Genomic DNA, 22,041 nt, shown 5'->3' with positions numbered 1-22,041 from the left:
GGCATTTTGTGTTGAGAATACATAGCATCTATTCTCTTAGAATTATTCAATAATATAGTAAATCATCACAGGATAAGTAACTATAGTTAATAGAAGGAATAAGTTAATGAGATTTATTTTACAACATGTCAGTGTAGCTAGTGGCAATACACAGTAAGTGAACAAATACTTTCATAAATCTAGTGTAATGGTTGCTATGGATTGTCAACTTAACTGAATTAAAAACACCTTAGAGCAATAATGAAATATACAATTGAGCTAGCAAGATGGCTCAGCTAGTAAAACCAATTGCCACCAAGATAAGAATCTGGGTTCAATAAGAGGACAATTACATGGTAGAAGAACAGAATAGAATCTCAAAAGTTGTCCTGTGATCTCTACACATGTGCATTGGCATGCACTCACCACAGCAGAAATCAATAAACAAACCAATCAATTAAATAGTAAGCAAGACAAATGTATGTGCATATTAAATGATGCTGCTTCCAGATTTTGCCTGATACATGTTCTATATACTTGCTAGGAATTACATATGGGAGTTTTTGAAACAGAAGGCAACATCAATATATCACTGGAAAGTGAAGAGTGGAAGAAACAGACTTTACCCAGGGAAAAGGCCACCAAAACTATGTAATAGCAAATAACCATGAAATATTTGCACAAAAGTAACATTATACAGACTGAGCAGTTTTTATTTATATGTTTAGGAATGTTATTTAATGTAATAAAACACAAGTAAAAAGAGTCCATGAATTTGCAAGAGTGCAAGGATAAGAAAATGGGAAGGTTTGGAAAGCAGAAAGGAAAGGGGGAAAATGGTATGATCATATTATAGTCTCAAAAATAAAAAATACATTTAAAGAAAGTGTCCTATAAAAGAAAAAACTGAATCCATAAATGATAATTAAAATCGATTACATGTGAATATTTTCATTAGTAAGAATCTACAGCTATGTTACACTCACAAGAAAACATAAATAGATGGATGGATGATTATATATATATATATATATATATATATATATATATATATATATATAGAGAGAGAGAGAGAGAGAGAGAACAAAGTATGTTCTCACAAGAGTTTCATTCCTAATACACTCAAGTTAAAGGGCTGATTAGAAAATAGAATGAATTATAGAAATGTACCTGGAAACAAAGAAGTGGCAGTTATCATACAGGGATATATAACTGGTAAGAAAATCTTCAAAGGGAGACTTTTCACATTCAAGGCTTACAATTTAGTTCTTGGAAATGTAGAAATTTTAACATGTAATTGTACACATCCCACTAATATCTACTACTTAAAATTCCTCTGTCTTAATTAGTTTCTGATGCTTCAGTAAGCCACCATAACCAAGGCAACTTATGCAAAAAAAAAAATTAATTTGGGTAAAAGAAGAAAATGGGAAGAATCTGGGAGGAATTAGGAATGGTGAATATGATTGATCAACACTGAAAGAAATTCTCAAAATCTAATAAAATCTCTTCTATTTCCATTTCCCTGGAAGATACATATACCACCCCACCTCCACACTCGGCCCTCCTTGTTACATAGCTCCTCTGAGTAGGTGGATGGTAGCCTGGTTATCCTTTACTTTACAGTTAATATCCACTTATGAGTTATTACATACAATTATTGTCTTTTTGAGTATGGGTTACCTCACTCAGGATGAATTTTTTTCTTGTTCCATCCATTTGTCTTCAAATTTTCTGATGATGTTGGTTTTAACAGCTGAGTAATATACCATTGTGTAAATGTATCATCTTTTCTTTAACAAATTTTCAGTTGAGGGACATCTGGATTGGTTCTGGCTATTACAAATAAAACAGCAAATGCCTTTGTGGTATGATTGAGCATTCTTTGGGCATAGCCCAAGAATGGTATATGTAAGTCTTAAGGAAATTGTTTTCCCAATTTTCTGAGAAATTGCCATGCTGATTTCCACAGTGGCTGTACATATCTGTTATCTCACCAGCACTGGAGGAATGTTCCTGTTGTTCCACATCCTCTCCACCATAAATTGTCATTTGTGGTTTTGATTTTACCTAACTGGAAATGTATAATATAGAAACCAGATGCAAGGGAAAAGCCCATGAATCTCTAAGAATGACCCATCCTAAGACTCCTAGTAATTTTATGTAGCCTGAACTGACATCTCCAGTAAAAAAAAAATTAGTCTTGTTCTTATTGCAACTTGATATGCTATGCTTTGATGATGCTCATGGGAGAGGGGCAGAATTGAAGAAGAGGAGAAAGGAGACACTACAGTTGAGATGTAAAATAACTAAATAAAGCAAACAAAAGTGTTTTTAAAATTAATAAAAAAGTAAATAAAATAATGGTAGGCACAAATACTAAAGAAACTGAATAGAAAACCCAGAGACCAATCATTATAGGGATGGCCAACTAACTTGTTTGACAAAGATGAAAAGAGGCTTGATAATAAAAAGTTAAATCATTGTTAATAATGACACAAAAATAATTAGATTCTCTTATCCAGAAAATGAATCACAACACAACATAGCATCTATCCTATGTCAACTAGTTTAAAATTTTGTCTAAATGGAATATTGGCCTATATTTGTGACCAAAGATCATAGTAATGTGTGTTGAGCCAAGTAACAGGCAGAAGTAATCCTTAAAATAGGACCTATATAACTGGGAGAAATTAAATGACAACTTCATTAAAATAAAATTTGCATACTGAAAATCTTGAATGAAAAGAAAACTATAAACCAAGAAAAACATGTACAAATTAATAATACTTTAAAATATTGAAATTTTTAAGAACAATGTAAACTAAAAAAGAAAAGTAACCCATTAAGCCAACAAAAAATTGATTAGATCTTGACATATATCAATTCACTAGAAAGCAACAGAGAGCTCAAAACTCACAAAAAGACACAAAAGATCATTATTTTTTTAGGATTCTAGTAGCAAAAACAACTATGAGTTTATCTATCCATCTGTCTATAAATCATCTATGTATCTGTGCATCCATAACTTTCTATATCCCTAAAATATTCTATATATCATCAGTCTGTCACCTATGTATTTATTATATTTCTACATACACACACATATAAACTTATTCATATCAAAATTGCTTTAAAATTAAGAAATATACAAAATGGTTGATTGATGTGTTATAGGAGAGTGATTCCAGACTAAAATTAGGAGACAGTAATGTAACCTCATCTGCAACTTAGTTATAGGCATCAGACATTGAAACTAGAAGAAATAACAAATGTATGAGTGAGGTTTGCTGTAAAGTATAATCATGGAATTTAGACAAGTGTTTAGAAAAGTATTCTGGTACTTTATCAGTAGTCTTCAAATTGATTAATATTTAAAAATTATTAGAAATCCTTCTGTGCTGAAATTAAAATCAATGTTTAGTTCCACATTTTATGCTAAGTTACACAATGAACAAAACTATTTAATATAAATAATGTTGTATTAGTCTTGAAGCATGATATGGAGTATTAAACCATTATCTAATTTTCTTAGAATGGTGACAGTTAAATTAATGGTGCTTAAAAAGAATGTTCAAAATTATTTACACTAAATTGTTACAAACAGCGATTGTGACTGATGACTTTTTAAATGTGCCTTTAAATGCATTTTATAGCTTTAGAAGTCCAAATAAAAATGATGACATTGACTCCCTCTTTATGGAGTAGGAAGCATCCATCCACCATTAATGAGCTGAGCTAGCTGTCCCAAAATTATTCTTCCTAAGAAACACAGTTACCAGCTTCACAGAAAAACTGTCCAAGGAAGAATCTTTGGTCAAGTTGTAAAGATTCAGCCATCAAAACTGTGCTGACAATTCGAAAGCAGAATGAAATTTGGTGTGACCAGCCCATTGCTCTTTAAAATTTGCAATGCTTGCAGGAGTAAAATGTGTTTTTGTAGGTAAGTCAGCAATTGCAGCATTAAAGAGCAGTTTGGAGCAAATAGGAGAATGGCTGTTTTGAGACCACAACTGTGTTTTAATGCTATAACTTTCTACTCTCTAAGCAGGTCAAATCTGATAATCTAAACTAGAGGGAATGTTAGGAGAAAACATGTTGACATTCACAAATCTAAGGTTTATATGACAATGAGTATTGATATATACCTGTTATCTAGGATCGAGAAGCCTAAGGATTATATTTATACAGGTAAATGAATTCATATATATCACATATATATATATATGAATATATATATGTGTGTGTGTGTGTATGCACAAATTCATAAGCCTCTAATAGGTAATGAAAATATTTTGCCCATATTTTAATTCCCAATAATACTTCTAATGAATATAAAACACGGTCTAATAAGATAATATAGCATTATTATTTTAATGAAATGTTAAAATTGGTATAAACAAATAAACTGAATTGTAATTTTCTGTGCAGGACAAATGTTACAAATAACCAAGAAGTGATTGTCAATGCTTCTCTTAATATGTGTTACATCAAATTACAGTCTCTGGGCTGGAAACCACAATGTATCTGGAGGATATTACAAATGAAAATTCTCAGCTCCAGCTTCAGACCTACTGAATCCGAATTCAATTATTCACAAGGTCTTCAGGTGATTTGTTTATTAGGTTTTGGTTTGCTTTGCATTTTTACAGTGCTGGAATTGAGCCCAAGGTCTCAGCTTGTTAGGTAAGTATTTATTACTGAATACCCTTATCGCCCCTATTAATACATTGAATTTTAGAAACACTCATTTCCCTTGTGTATTCCAGACATATAACAGAGAACAATACCTCTGTTGAAAGTGTGTTATGAGTAATAAAGAAAAATGTGTGAATCAATTTAATTAAAAATTCTAAAATTGAAGTCATCAGTAGAGAATACCATAAAGGTTAAAGCTACATTATTCATTGTTGTAGAAGGGATTTGAATGATACTGGATATGTTAGGGTGCTGTTGCTTTGAGGTTTCAACTATTCCCAATGCTGGGATCTTGATCTACTTTTATCAAGCAGTGGGGGTGCTAAGTAAGAAACTGGAAAGAGAGAGCAAAGAAGACTAGCTTTTTCTTTTGTTTTTCCTATTCTCCACAAATGCTCATCTCAGCAGAAACTGTTGTTTTTCAGAAACTGCTCTTCTCTATTTTTTTATCTCCCAACTTTACACAACTTTAACCATTGTTCTTTATTTCCACATTCTTTGGGATGTTGGTTGATTTCTTTTGCTTTCCCTTTCTATCATGCTTTTATTTGTGCATTTGTATCCACACTGTACCTGTTCACAAGATGAAAACAGATATCATGTCTTCCTCTATCACACTCCACCTTAATCCTTTGAAGCAGATCCTCTCACAGAACCTAGAGAAACAAGACAACCATCAAGTCCCCACTATCCGCTATCCTTCTGTATCTAACCCACAGCACGAGGGATACATGCCAGGTATGATTTTTCTCTTACCTGGTTGTTAGAGATTTGAGCTCATATTGTTGCTTCATGACCCAACCTTTCAAAATTTCAGTGCACACAAGATCTGATATTATGTCTTAAAGTGTAAAGGAACCTGCTGCAAGAATGAGAACTGGAATTCAGTCCCTGAAATTCACATAATGGACACAGAAATCTATTTCCTGCAAGTTGTACTCTGACTACCACAGATGTACCATTATGCTCCCATGACAAAGGACATAGATATGATATATGTGCAATCATGCAGCAAAATGAATAATCATAAAAATTGTGTCAGGAAAAATAGTATTGATTCAATTTTCTTAAGTAAATTCTAAGCAATACAAATGTCAACAGTCTGGGATAACTAAATATGGTTCCTCATGTATCAAAATGCTTCAGAATAATAACTTCAAGTGTATCTTGTGGAATAGAATGGCAGCGTCACTGTTTTGACACATGTTTGACACAATAACAAGAAATGACTGAAGTATATTAGCCACTGCCCTTATTGTAGACACCTAAATGGATTTTTATATTTAATAGTCTCTATAATCCTATAATCTTGACTCTACAACAATCCCAGGTTAATAGGCAGAGTGATTTAACCTCACATATTTTATCATTGAAATTCACTTTAGGAAGATATGTAATTGTGATTCAGCTCAAGCTCTCTGTTTAAAAGTTGTAAGGCTTGACAGTCTTCTTGGCAAATTTTCATCTTCTCTCTTCTTATGCCCATTCATTCATTCTGTTTTTGTTTCTCTTGTTTTGTTTCATGATAGACTTTCACTATGTAGCCCAGGTTGGCATTAAAGTTAGTGATGTGTGGCACACAATCTTCATTTCAATAAATCTCCCAACTAATATTGAAGCAATAATAATGATGCTTCAGATGTTATAGATAGAGACAAGTGTTCCCCACTCATGAAAAAAATAATCCACTTACTTCGGACAGATTTTAATTTGAAGAGAGAAATGGAAAATAGTTGACATTGCTAAGTATATTGTCACTAAGTATACAGTTTGAACAAACAGGGGTGTGTGAGCCATGCTTCATGAGAACATCAGTCAATCAAACATTCATTGGGATGGAGGCACCTGAGTCCATAAGACATTGGCACAAACAGCCTCCTTAAATTCTAAGGGATTGACATTGTCCATCACATCAGATAAAAGATGCTTGAACTAGCATGTTTTGGTATTAAGAACCAAAACATTCCAATATTGGTAAACATTTCCATTTCCTCTCTAGAAATACAAATGTTTTGCTGTAACTACACAAGCATTACTGATAAAATTGTTTCATGCATTATTGTAATTATTTTCATAATTCTTTTTAAATGTTACTTTATGTAAAATAATCTGAGAAATAAGTAGATTGGGAAGTATACATATGGAAGATGGGAGGTAGCTAAGTAGGTAATAACACTAAGATATGGATTCATATTGCAAGCCCTGCCATAAAATCTGTATGTGTCTGAATGTACCTGGATCACCAATATTAGAGGAGGGGTGTGTGTATGTGTATATGTGTGTGATCTATACCTATTATAAATACTGTACTCCCACTAGAGTTTTCTGCCTAGACAGCCTAACAAAAACAAAGGAAGAAAGGAAGGAAGGAGAGAATGAAGGAAGTAAAGAAACAAAGATGGAAGGAAGGAAGGAATAAAGAAAGAGAGGGTTAAGTTCAGTGAGACACCTCATGTCAAGGTAGCAAGGCAGAACTAATAGAGCAGGGCATTAGATGAGGTGCTCTGGCCTCTGCCTGAAAACATGGGCTCAAACACCCCTGCACTTGTACACAGATTTTCACATACATGCATTTACTCCTACTCAAATAAGTACATCATTCCACTGCTACTAGATAAACCACAGCCACTGCTATTAAGCAATTCTTCACTACTGAATTTTCTGTAAGAGCTTGGGGAAGTTATAATAGCACAGGAATACAGAAAAGACTGTTTATACTAAGAAGTAATTGTCCTAAACTTTCTGCACAGTGGCATTGGCAACTCTCTGTATATTTTTAGTGTCTGAGGAACCAGGGACAGTTCCCTGAGGTAAATTCTTCACCAGCTTTCCCCTGCCTTTATAGTCTCTATGCCTTCATTGATTTGGTTTCCTTGGTTAATGAATCTCAAACCTAGATATAAGTTGAAAAAGAAATGCTGTAGCTATGTGGTGTGTGTGTGTGTGTGTGTGTGTGTGTGTGTGTGAGAGAGAGAGAGAGAGAGAGAGAGAGAGAGAGACTTATACCTACCAGAAGTACTGCTGTCATACTCCTTCGCCAGACAGAGCTCTGTTCTTGCCCCTTTGAAAGACAAAAAAAAAGAGTAAAGTTAAAGAAACCCCCCACTTGAAATGAAGGACAGACTAACCTGGAAAGTTAACCCAGACCAATATCTGTTTCTTGGAATTTGCTAACTTCCCCTCACAAGGCCCCAAGATAACAAGATACCAAGAATTCACACTGCCCCTCATTTCTTGTGAGTCAGCAGGTGGTGAATAGAGTCCTTAGGAAACAAAGAGATAACTGTACCTCCAGTTTGCCCAGACAAGATTAATTAGCACACCCTGAGGCCCTAAGGTCTGTTGACCCTAATAGTGAGACCATCAGGCCTCAAAGGGTTAATTACTCAATGGATAGAGGGTCCCACCAAGCCTGTGGTTATAAGAGATGGTGAGTGAACTGATAGGAGTGGTGGAAGCCAAGCCTGGGTCCTCTGCAAGAGCAAAAATGGCTGTCAATCACCAACCCATCTCTCTACTCAGTTTCGGTTGGTGTTTAATAGGTATATAGGACCTCATTTATTTATGCACTATGGGTGCCCATAAAGATGGCTGCACTCCATCTTGGCACAAGGACAGAGAGTCCAAATCATAAGACCTAAAGGTCAAAGGTGTGGCTACAGAAGGATATTTTGGCTATCTTAATCTAAATAACAACAGACCTGAATGAGAGGTGTTGCTACTCCTGACCTCAAGGCTATGGAACAAGAAGTTGGTGTGGTTACTGAACCCTTAGAATAAGTGAGGAAGAAAAGTCTGTTTGTTCCATATACATGATACTGTATTCCCCTTTTTGGATAAGGTATATAAAAGTGGTGAAAAATTAACTCATGGCATTTCAGTATTGACTGATCTGCCCTCCTGAACTTTATTCTTTCTCTCTGTCTTTTCTTTATTATCTATAGCTAGCTTTTCTCTCATCCACACTCTCCCACTCAGATACCAACTTGGGGTGGCTCTGCTGGCTCCTATTGCAATCCCACAAAGACACTGCATGCATGTGTGATATTGTCAAAGATGTAATAAAATAAAGCTACAGGAATACCACATGATAAACTCCTTATTATATGTTACAGAGAAATCTGTATTTTTTGAGTTCTAGAAGTTGTGTTCTACATTTCTTGGAACTAAAGCGCATGATGATAATGAATGACATGTGCTTATATAGGCAATAGATCATTTATGTTTAATATGGCTTAATTCTTATAGAATTATGTCTCTCTGAATTCATTAGACTGAGATTATCTTATGGGCAATAAGCATATTTTCTTTTATTTAACTCAACAAACATTAATTACCTCTTCCATTATCAAGCATTAAATTTATCAGCAATATTGTTGAATTTATCTTTATTGTCCAGTTTTTTTAGTGAGATATAGTATGCTTAATGAGTAATCTTTTATTTTATGAATTACATGTGGTACTGTGTAAGGCATTATGTTAGACACAGTGATTGATATGTGACTCTAATAAACTCATATCAATAGCTGAAGTATTCCAGAATTTATGTAATCCGTGTACATATTTTCCTTCAGAAAATCTGTCAAACTTTGAAGAAATATCTGCTAATATACTTGCTTCATCTTTGAAGTTGATAAAATTCCTAGCATGGGGTTTTATATTAAAACTTTAAGTCCTGAGCAATTCAATATATACACTTAAATTATTTTACATGTTGATTCCTTAACCTCTGTGTTTACATGTAAGTTACCATAGGAAATGATTTTCTGTATATTGTCTAGTTGACATCATAGTCTATGTTATTCTAATTAATGCCTTATAAATAATAGCAATTTATTTGTTACAGTTAAAAGGTTTATTTTTTTTCAGGATGTTGGTGGAAGTATAACTAGGCAATCTTTTAAAAGTAAAGATATATATCAATGATGTGTACATGCATGTGTACATTTTTGTATGAGAGTGGGGATGTACTCATGCAGGCCAAAGGAAGACTTCTGTCTTGATAAGGATCCTTCATTGTTCACTGTTATATGTCAGGCTAGCTGGCCTGTGAGCTTCTGGGAATTCTCCTGATTTCACCTCTCAGCTTAAAAGAACTGGTCTTAGAGAAGAGATTTACATTCTTTATATGGGTTCTGGATATTTGAACTCAGGTGTTAAACTGCCAGTCTTATAACCACTGAACCATCTACATGCCATTATGTTCATATGTGTATACTGTAACATCTTGTGAGAACTTTATTACAGGCATATGTTGAACTCAATGTAGAGGAACTGATGCAAATTGCTATTTTCCAATCGCTTCTCTTCAGTTGTTTTACATAAACTATACATATCTTGTTTTCACTATTGTTTCCCAAGCCTGTTGTCCTTTATAATCAGGGCAAAGGGAAGCTAGCAGTCTTCAGAGAATAGGATATGTCCAGTGGTAGATTGAAACAACATTTGATTGCACTTGTCTATGATAATAAAAAGTAAAATAAGTTGTACCCAACAAAAGATGATTGTACCTGACAAGGCAAATGTGTGGCTTATTAATAATTAAAAATATTTCTGTGTTCTGATACTGATGGAATATTTAATCACTTGTTCAGTCAATACCAATGTACCATTTATTATTCATTAAAGATAAATGTAGTGTAATGGCCCTGAATTGCAATGTGCTACAAAGGACACAAAAAGTTGATTTATTATTTAGGGATTGATTAAGCTTCTCTACTGATCTTAGTGACTAGCATAACCCTTCTACTCTCCACAGTGACATGGAATTATAGTTACACTTTTTTAAAAAGAGGAAATAAGACTCTTGATGACAGCATTTAAGAAGCTGTCTTCCAGAAGCTCAAGAAATAATTAAAGTGATGATTTTACTCTAAGGGTTAATATGAATTTCTTAGAGTAAGAAAGTGTGATACCCAGAGATGATTGTCACATTCGCCAAGACTATTTTTTCCTATTTTGGGTGTAAGCCAGTTCTCAGCATTGGCTTTTAACACATGTTGTATTGGGTCTCTGTAGCCTAGCCACCCTCATTGCATCAAAAACTTTGGGTTCCGATGATTAAGTTTTTTCCAGTATCCGGAAAGAGTTGGACTTTTTAAGATTTATAAATGATTCATTTCTGTGCTTCTAGGTCTTTTAAGTTTCATATTCAGATTGAGGCCTAATATCAGGGAAAGATATCTTCTTTATTTCCTAGTCTAAGATTCTCCTGCCCTCAATGCTACCAGAAGTGAAAAGTCTGAGTAAGAAATCACCTCTCTCCTCTTTATGGAACCTGAACAATTTTTCCATTGCTGTTTGGAAGCCACCTGCATATTCTAAAGGATTTTATTACATTTATTTTAAAAAAATGTCAGGAAAGGTGGTGAAATGGAAATAAAAAAATGTATTCCCTAATTAAGTGTGGTATGTAGAACTTTTCTTGTGGATTTCTGCCCTGCACATGGCTTATTTCATAACTCTGGTTTTTAATTGAAGGCGGCTTCTATGTCTTTGAGAAAGCATGTACTCAAGCCACAGTACAGGATGAAAATAGCATTTAATTTCACAAAACATAAAATGTCAGCATCTGCAGCAATACAGAAGCTTAGGGTTTTGATGCAAAAATGGGTATATGCTTGTGTGTGTAGGGAAAGATTTGTGTTTTTAGAAATTAGTTAAAATCACATCTAGATACAGAAAGATGATATTTGATGGAGTACTTTTGGTAGTTCCCAAATGACCCTTATGGTCATAATAGTTTAGAAACTATGTTTTACAAAATTTGAACTTTGAAACAAAACTCCCAAGGTAGTGAATTGAAGAGGTGGATCATTGAGGATCTAATTAGTCATGAGATTTTTGAAGAAAACTTGTATGAGCCTCCTTCCCTTCTGTCTTGTGGGAATGCAGCATTAGACCCATCTTACTATAATAAAAACACCCTTACCAAAATTTATGTCTGCATCCTGGATTTCTTATTTTTATAACAATAACAGAAGCATTTCAACAATTAGTAAGACAAATTCTTAAGGTAATATTTTAAGTTTTGGGCATGGTCAGTGCACTTGCTTCCATGATGGACAGCCTGAGTTCAATGCCAGGGAACAACTTAGTAGAGACAACCAGAGGCCAGAAGTTTAGCTCTGGTCTCCATGCACGTAGTACACACACACACACACACACACACACACACACACACACACACACACACTGCAATAAAACATTTAAGTAAAAAATAAATTACTATATTTATGGTAATTTTTCGTAGCAGAACACTATCATAGATGACAAAAACGGTGCATAAAATCCACAGTTGAATAAAGTTCCTGAATTTAGAAACAGTCATTGCATAATGTATATGTATCAGACACAATGCTTAGTATGGACCCTATCATGTGTGGGGAGGATCTTATACAGATAAATATAAATATAAAATCAAGGCAAAGAAAAGCATAATTCACTGAGATGAGGCAGCATCTGACAATTCTGCAGGACAGCAATATAAAGTATCCTAAAATAAGGCAACTTGCAAAAGTGAGGTTTTTTTTTTTTTGGATTTTAGCTTTGCTAGATTTGAAAACTTTGATATATGCTGTTGTTAGTGGTACTTGTCCCACCAGATCTTGTTGCCCTTCAGCCCCTAATAAACACACAGATGCTATATGTATTACTAAACTGTTACTGGATGACTATGTCTTCTTATTGACTAGCTTTGTCCTAATTATTAACCTATTTCTATTAACCTATTTCCACATGGTCTTGGCTTACAGGAGAATGCCTGGACCTAGTATTCCTTTGTGGCAGGCTCCCCTGTCTGCCTGTCCCAGATTTCTCCTTTTCTCCTAGCCCTGCCTATCTTCTTGACTCTGCTGGCCAAGCAGTGTTTTATTAAAAAACCAATAAGAGAAACCTATATACAGAACGATATGCTCCATCTATACCACGTTCATCAGCCTTCATGATACATATGATTCTTGAGTCAGCATAGCCAAATGCTTAGATTTGTTACAAAACCTTTACCTGAGAGTTCTAGGTATGATTCGGGGATGTTATGTCCATTCAGAAAGCCTTGACATCTCATACTCCCCTCTCACTCCGATCCTCCCTTGCTCCCTGATCACTCATCCCATCCCCCATCCACTCTCCAGAGAGGGTTAGGTCTTCCAGAAGGGATCATCAAACTCTGTCAAGTCATGTGGGGTGGGCCTACAACCTCCCTTATGTCTCTAGGCTAAGAGAGTATCCCTCCATGGGGAATCTATGGAGAATGTACTCCTGGGGTCCTTTTGTATACCAGGGATACATCCTAGTTCCACTGTCAGTGGTCCCATAGCATGCCCAGGCCTCCTAACTGAGACCCAAATTTAGGGAATCTGGGTCAGTCCTATGCTGGTTTCCCAGCTATCAGACAGGGGACCATGAATTCCCCTTGTTCAGGTTAGCTGTTTCAATGGGTTTCTCCAGCCTAGTGTTGACCTCTTTGCCCATCACCTCTCCCTCTCTGCAACTGGATTTCAGTAGTTTGGCTCATTGTTTAGCTGTGGGTGTCGGCTTCTGCTTCCATCACCTACTGGATGAAGGGTCTAGGATGGCATATAATATAGTCACTAATCTCACTATAGAGGAAGGGCATTTAAGGTAGCCTCTCCACTATTGCTTAGATTGTTAGTTGTGGTCATCCTTGTAGATCTCTTGAAATTGCCCTATGCCAAATTTCTCTTTAAACCTATAATGGCTCCCTCTATTATGGAATCTCTTTTCTTGCTCTCCTCTATTCCTACTCCCACTCAATCTTCCTGCACCCTCATGTTCTCCTCTCACCTCTTCTTCTCCCCTTCTCTCTCTCCTAACTCCCTCTCCACTCACTGACCCCAGCTCCCAATTTGCTCAGGAGATCTTGTCCCTTTCCTCTTCTGTGGGACACCATGAATGTCTCTCTTATGGTACTCCTTCTTTCCTAGCTTCTCTAGTGGTGTGAATTATAGACTGGTGATCCTTTGCTCTATGTCTAAAATCCATATATGAGTGAGTACATACCGTGTTTGTCTTTTCATGACTGGTTCACCTCACTCAGGATGGATTCTTCTAGTTCCATCCATTTGCTGGTGAATTTCAAGATTCCATTGTTTGTTTTTTCCCAACTGAGTAGTACTCCATTGTGTAAGTGTATCATATTTTCTTTAATTATTCTTCAGTTTAGGGACATCTAGGTTGTTTCTAGGTCTTAGCTATTACAAATAATGCCACTATGAACCTAGTTTAACAAATATGTCTTTATTGCATGGATGTACATCTTTTGGGTATATGCCTAAGAGTGCTAGATCCTGTGGTAGACTGATTCCCATTTTCCTGAGGAACCGCCATACTGATCTCTAAAATGGCACAATACTCTGAATAACTTTCAGAGTTCCAAACAGCTTTTTAGGTTCTCTTCATAGAACTAAGTTCACCTATGTACATTTCAGAGAGCATCTCCATTTTCTCTTGTGTGTGTTTGTGTTTGTGTATGCATGTGTGTGCACATTCTGTGTATTCATGTGTGTGTATTTATATGTTTATATGAGTTCATGTGTGTACATGTGAGTGCATATGTGTTCACATGCGTGTGCATGTTCACATGTTTGTGTTTATGCATATGTGCATGTGTGTTCATGTGTATGTTCATATATCTGTGCACATTCATGTGGCTATGTATGTGTGTGTATTTGTGTGTGTGTGTCTATGTATTCAAGGATCCACACCATGCATGCAGAGGACACAGCATAGACCCTTGTAGGCCTGTGGTTACTACTTCAGTCTCTGTGTACCACTATGAGCCCTGCTTAATTGATTCAGTGGGCTGTGTTCTCCTAGTGTCCTCAACTCCTTTGGATTCAAAAATTTCCCTCACCACTTCTGCAGAATTTCCTGAATTCTGCCTAATATTTGCTTTTGGGTCTCTGGATCTGTTCCCACAAGCTGCTTGATGAAGCATCTCTGAAAATGATTGGGCTATGAATTGAACCTATAAGTATAGCAGAATATTTTTACAAATAATTTCATTTATTTATTTATTATTTATTAGCCATGAAGCTTCTGGATCCTAGCCTTATTTCAGTTGTGCTGGATTCTACCCTAGGTCTCTGAGCCATGCAGCTTCTGCATTCTGCCCATCTAGGCAGTGTTGATCATAGACCCACTATTGCTGCAGTTCATCTTGTAGGAGGAGCAGGTTGTGGGTCATAGATTTTGTGGTTTTGTTGATTTCCCAGCACCATCACTGGGAGCCTACATGGTTACAGAAGATGACTGGTTCAGGATCCATATCTTCCATTACTAGGAGTCCTGACTAGGGTCAACCTCCTAGGTTCCAGGTAGTTTCTATTGCACTAGGTTTTCATCCCTAACCTATTTCAGTCCTCTCTCCCAGTACTCTCTCCATCTATCTATCCCTTCAATACCCTTCTGTTCCCATCCCAACCCAGTTCCCCTATCCACCCACATTTCTTTCTTATTTACTTTAAATGCTACTGACACTTGACCTATTGAAAGCAATACAGGAAGACAGACCATCAACATGGCAATACAAAAAGTGGTGATTAGAATTTTCTGTAGAGCTGTAAGAACTATGGAAATTACTAAGTCATAAATCATAGCATAGAGTTCTCAGATGAACTTTTAGAGGTTAACATTCATGGGAGGACGGTTTGAGACAGCAATATTTAAATTGGAGCCTAGATGACCTTCAAGACATCAATCCATAAAGGACAGATAGCAAATGCCCTAGGACAGGAGCAACTTTGCAAGCTTGAAACACAAATAAGAGAGAGAGTGATATGGATAAGAAAGCACCAGTGACATTGCAAGGGATATTCAGTCTTGTTGTCAAATGAAGACCCTAGATAAGACAGACATGATTAACTTTGAAATTGAGAATTGAGAATGTGGAACATAAAAGGTGGCATGTCCCATGAGCACATGTGTTCCTGGGACTACTAGTAATATTGTGCTTATTGGCACAAACTATGCCTCAGAAAGAGGGGGGTAAAAAGAAAAGTAAACAAACTATACTTGCCATGTGAGCATGAAGATTCCGTTCCACAACAGTGCTTTGACCTCAAATGAGACTTTCTCACCTGCCTTTGGATGAACAGGGAAGCTTCAGGGACTTGGGCACATTTGAGTGCAAGAAAGAACTTGCTGTTGTGTTACAGTTCTGTAGATCTAATTAGGAACAATCATCTGAAGACAAAGATTAGCAATCAAAATTAGAATCAAAAGATTCAGCAATGGTACCTAAGTCAACTCCTGCAGAGTAGCATTCAGTACCATTTAGAAAAGATGGGCAAGGGTTGGTATCTCTGTGACCCATGACACAGCACAGATTTTATTCTAAATAAATTGAAAAGAGACAGTGTTTATAACTCAAAGGAATAATATGTTCTATTTTATGTTTTAAATAAATTTTCTGTATGTTATACGCTTAATTATAGAGGGTGAGAGTGTAACATGTACACTGAGGCAAATTATGACTTATGGCAAAATCATCCCATGTCTTGTGTTTGAAATAAATTATGAAACAGGGATTAGTAGTGTATGCCTTCAATTCCAGAATTTGTGTAGCATAGGCAGGCAGATCTTTTTGAATTCTGGCTTGGCCTGGTTTATACTGTAAGTTCCAGGACAGTGAGAAGCTGTCTCTAAAACTCCTCCTGCTAAAAAAGAAAAATAAAATGTGATTAGAACATAGCCACAGTGTTTTTTTTCCCATAATGTATACAGGATTCTGCACTGCTGTGTCAAAGTGTAGTCACTCCAAGAGAATCAGAATTCTACAGAAGCTAAGACATTTAACTGACCCTTCTTTGAAAATGTTTTGCTGAACACTGCAGCAGTAGCAGGGACCTCCTGAATCTCAGTCCTATAAGGTTTCTCATTTTGGAATCTGAGCTGAAATTTCAGGTATTATTTGGGTTATATCATTTTCCAGGAAACAATGACCAATAGTAACCTGTGTAGTCACTTACAAGCCTTCGCAAGCCTGTCGCCCATGGTGCAGGCATTGCATTGTTTGATATGCTATTCATTTTGCAAGCTTATTAGCCAAAACCAATAATAAGTGGATTCAGGAGACACAATATTCCATGTGGGGATGGACAGGGCAAGCCAGTCATTAACAATAAAGTATGTTAATACTTAGCAGAAAAGGATCAAAAGGAGAATAATTTGTCTGCTATCAACATATGGACTCAGCATAAAATCTGTGTTGCATTGCCTACTTTGTAATGCTGGATTTGAATACTGTAACCATGTGTATAATCTATTGCTTCAATTATAGGATTGTGCAATAGAGGTCATTAGAACATCTGCAAAATCACCACTAAAACAAAGAGGTTTTCCTTCCTGAAAAGGTTTCCACAATTAGCAAACAAAATAAAAGTTCCTAACTTGAGGATAAGTGTCAGATAAACAGGACATGGGATTATGCAAAGAATGCACTCACTTTGTATTTCACATTCAAAGTTAACTGAAGCCTGATTACTAGCTCCTATATCCTGGTTCCATTATGATGACTTGCAGGGTAGTGTTTAAGTCATGGAACAGGAGGCCTGGTAACCATCATGATAAAGGACCACAATTCTGCTTCAGCCTCATTTTCCAGCAAGATTTTCTAATGGCTAGATTCAAACCAGGCCCTCTGACAGATTTATGATCTCATCAGGTTTTATATCACCATGGTTGGAGTCGCTACTCTCTTCAAAGTGGGAACAAAGTGCTCTTTTAAGTGGTCTGCTTTAGCTTATCTCCAAATTTACAAACCATGTGACCTCCAGACACTTCTTTCTTATTCTCTTCCAGAAGATACATTATTCTAGAAGAATAATTTGTCCATTGTGGCGGTAGGAGATTTAAGCAAAATTAAATATTTAGATAAAAACCACTAATCTGGGTTGACCTGTGTCAACATCAAAATTCACAGGTGGAATCCTCAGTTCTGGCTTTCATACATATGACCTCACTTGAGGATAGGGCCTTACAGATGTAGTGGGAGCCCATGAATAAGTTCAGGATATGGATGAACACTGAAGAAACATAATATGTAGAAATACACGGAAGAGACAGCTCTTGATAAGCCACTGAAGATGACCTGGGGCTCTATTTTCTTGTATCTTCCAGAAAACTCAAGCACTCATTCCATCATTTGGGTACTATTGGTCTTTTCATCTGTAATGTGATGTCTTCTTATTGGTTATGTCATCATTGAATCTGTCAAACTGCTTCTGAAGTGACTGAAGATTTCTCTGATTACTATGAAGTATTCTGTGTGGAGGAAAAACACTACAGATATTCTCTTTATTTTTTGTTGATAATAGGAAGAAAAGCTAACTTACTGGCTTTTCTGTCCTCTTGTGAAAGTGACATCAATGAGTGTTGAACTTGGAGAGGGTGGAAATGGAGCAGAGATTTCCCTGTATTCTGAGACAAGGAATAGACAGTCTTTATCCCTTGTCAATGTCAATCACATTTCTATTCTCTGCACCTTTGCTGTGGTGAGTTTAATGAAAGCAGCTTCAGCTTCACACAGCAGGTGCTTCAAGGACAGCATTTGAATTTTTCCCAGCATTACTGGACTAGCATCTTCAGTAGTCAACTCTAGAGCAGTCCTTAGAACTAAAGCACTAGAGATGTTTATTAAGTAACAAGCACATCAATTTGATTCACAGCTGGTTTGGAATCAATTACCCAAAACTGAGACTACCTCTCAAAACTCAGTAATGCGATAATTGCTCTTAATTGTTTTACTGTGACTTTCTCCTACCTACTTGTTACTTGCATCTTAATAAATGGGCCACAACTGCAGGAAGAGCTTTCTGTTTATGACTAACAGCTGCCAAAAGACAGTAGATATATATTCAGCTGCATGCTATTGATGTTTTGACACTCTGGATGAGTAGACAAAATCATTTAAAAGCCAGACAAATGGGCTAGGATATTGCTCAGCGAGTAGAGTATGTGTTGCACATGAATGAGGAGCTAAATTCCGCTTCCTAGAACCCAACTTAAGAGTGAGATGTGACAATACTGTCACTTAACTAGTGTGAGGAAGTGAACACAGGTGACTCCTCAAGGCACATTGGCTAATTTAAAGGCCACCATCAGTTAAAACCCTTTCTGAAAGTAAAGTGGAGTGGAGTGTAATAGACAGTTAACATTACCTCTGGCATGCCTACTCACACATATACATGTGTGTGGCATATGCTACACAGACTTGTGACATTCAAGTACATACACACATGTGCACATACACACACCTTAGGGCTTTTGGTTATATTAAAGTGCTTCTTGCCAACTTAAGATTTGTCTTCTGTAAAGTCAACCACTATTAAAATTCTCACAAAAACACTTGTTTTGTTTTGTTTACTGCTAGAATTCATGTTGAAATTCTGTTCTCTGTGGACATTTTTTATTTGTCTTTATATGAAATCCCAATACAAGAACCTTGATGTATTTTTATCACTGAATTTGAATACTTCCAATAAATTTGAAAGCTCTTGTTTTTATTGGAAGTATCATAAAAGTACTCTATGACTTCTGCCTGAGTAAATATTTTTGAAAAAAAAGTAGAAACCACTATTTTTACTTATTGGAGTTGGAGAAGCAAAGGGTTGGAACAGAGACACTCAGTGCCATGGAGAGGATAGAATTGTAAAAGAAAAGTAGAAAAGAAATAAAAAAAAGAATTGGATGTAATCTGGCAGTGTTTACAAAAGCAATATGTGTGTTGTGAATGTGTGTGTGTGTGTGTGTGTGTGTATGGACATGTAATGCACATGTATTTATGTATATAATATTTAAATGATTCACATATATGTTTGTACATGTGAGTAGCAGGTATGTGTTGAGGTTAGAGGGGTGTCAGGTACCCTGGAATTGGAGTTACTGGCCACTGTGAGCCACTTTATAGGGTGCTGGGAACTGAATTTAAGTCCTTTAAAACAGTGGTACATGCATCTAAATGCCAAGCAATCTCTCACAACTTCAGTGTGCATAACTTTTGAACATAGAACTAGACTTCTAAAATATATTCTAGACTTGTAATTATGTAAGTTACTTATTGCAGCATTATTTATGAAGGCAAACATTTGAACACATCTTAAGACATCAGGAAGAACACATTAAATGTAATAGTTTTAGAAACTGCATTTTGTATGCAACTATTTTTATAAAACAGGGGGGAGAGGAATTGATGAGGAGTAGCTTTAGCTCATATTTCCAAAAAATATTTTGGAGACTGCATGGTGCAAACAAAAGCACGTAAATAGGGTACAAATGGGAATAAGAATCTTTGCCTTATACTCCATTGTGGTTTTGTGAATGAAAACACAAAAATCAGGACTCTGGTGCTGTAGCCCAGTTAATTAATTACTTGCCCAGCATTCATGAAGTTCTCAATTCCATCCTCAGTAATGCAAACACATCAAGCATGATGGTGCACACCTGAAATCTCAGTACTCTCACTGTAGAGATATTAGGATAAGAAATTCAAGGTCATTCTCAGCTACAGAGGAAAATTGAAGCCAGCCTGCACTACATGAGTTATTGTCTAGGATCTCAGCCTTTAGGCATGGCTCTAGAGAAGAGTTCTTTCCCACCATGTATGAGATACTATGTTTGAGTGTTAGTGCTTCAAAAGTTAAAAGTTTAAAGCTACAATTAAAACTATCTGCCACTGCAACAATACCAACTGCAATATTATGATATTATGTGCCATTATATCAGCACCTTTAGAAGGCTTTAGAATAGCATACTTCTACACAGTCTGCTAAAAAAAAAAAAAAAAAAATCACTGCCAAAATACTTGTGTCACAATTTTAACACTAGGACTGAGCAAGTTAGTTATTTTCTCCTTTGCATGGTGAAGGTACACATTGCAGAACATTCAGGGATGACTTTCCAGTTGTTGTGAATCTCAATGAACATAGCTGTCTTAATCTAGTTTGCTTGTTTGATTCCCCCTGTGTTCAATGTTTGTTTTACGAAACCATGCTGGGCAAATTCTAGTGTACTAAACTGTATGAGTGATGAGAGATTCCCACTGTCCCAGCAAATCTAAACATGGTTCTATTTCATGCCTCAGGGCCTCTTGGCCACTCCTCACTCCCTAGCAATTAGCTTCTCAACATGCTTCCTTTACAGGATTGCTAGCTGCTGTTGCCGTATGCTCATAGGACATACCTGCTGGGGATCATCCATTATTACCTTCATTGAAGAATATGCTCCATCCACAATACAGGTTATTAGTTAATGCAGAAATAATAAACTTTTTTCCTGAAATAAACAAATCCATTGTAATTATTTCCCAGCATTAAGAGAAATATCAAAACAGTGTACTATCATATTATATCCTATCATATATAACATATATATATATATATATCATAATCATACTTATAATCATATCCTCTCTGGGGTACTAGATACATTCTTGGAATAATGCATGTCTATCTCCTTCCTCACCATAATAATGGAGACATAAAATTGTGCAAATGTCTACCACCAGCTCCATATGAATAAATCCTGTTGTTTTGTCTTTCTTACCCTTGAGCATTTTGATTTCTCTAACAAAAGTACCTTTCTCTCTATCTGCTTTCTGAATGATGCTTAGTCTTTTGCAATATCTCCTTCTGGATGAAGCCCTGGGGGACTGGTCTTCTGTGTTTCCCAATCAATCAATGTTTCCTTCATCTTTGTTAAGGTTATTTAAGTATATTTCTGCTGCCACAGCTGTAACTGAACTCTAGTTCCTGTGTTGATAAATGCAAAGCCAAAATAAACACAGCCAAGGTGGAAAGAGGTGAAGAAATATGTATATTACATTTAGAAAATAAGGAGTGTGTGGGAGTTAGCTGCAAAGCCATGCCTGCCATTAACACAGGAAACAGGGATTTTCTTGAAGGAGGCTAGGCATATTCATTTCAGAAAACAGTTTTTTTTTTTTTTTTTTGCATTTTGCATCCTTAGTTAAGGAGCTACTTGCTGAAAACCTTCCATTTAAGGTCAAAATTAAACAAGTAAAGATGTCAGACATATTTGAGGACTTGCTTATCTCAAGGACATGGAACACACATTTGAAAGGTTAATATGGCATACAGAGATGTCCTTGGGCATGTGCAGCATTTATCACAAAGTTTCAGCTGAAAATTTAAAAAAAATTACAATTTGAAAATATTTTAATATAGGGGATTGTCCCAAAATGTACCATTCTCACTTACAAGTCAGCATAGGAGTGCCTATTTCTGATAAATGACAAGTGATTTTTAGGTTTACACATCCAATATTTTGAAAACAATGACACACTGTAAATGTAAAATCAGATTAAATATTTCATGGTTTAGTTTT

Source organism: Phodopus roborovskii, unplaced genomic scaffold (genome assembly GCF_943737965.1).
Source record: "Phodopus roborovskii unplaced genomic scaffold, PHOROB, whole genome shotgun sequence".
Taxonomy (NCBI): Eukaryota; Metazoa; Chordata; class Mammalia; order Rodentia; family Cricetidae; genus Phodopus; species Phodopus roborovskii.
This window is presented reverse-complemented; position numbering follows the sequence as displayed.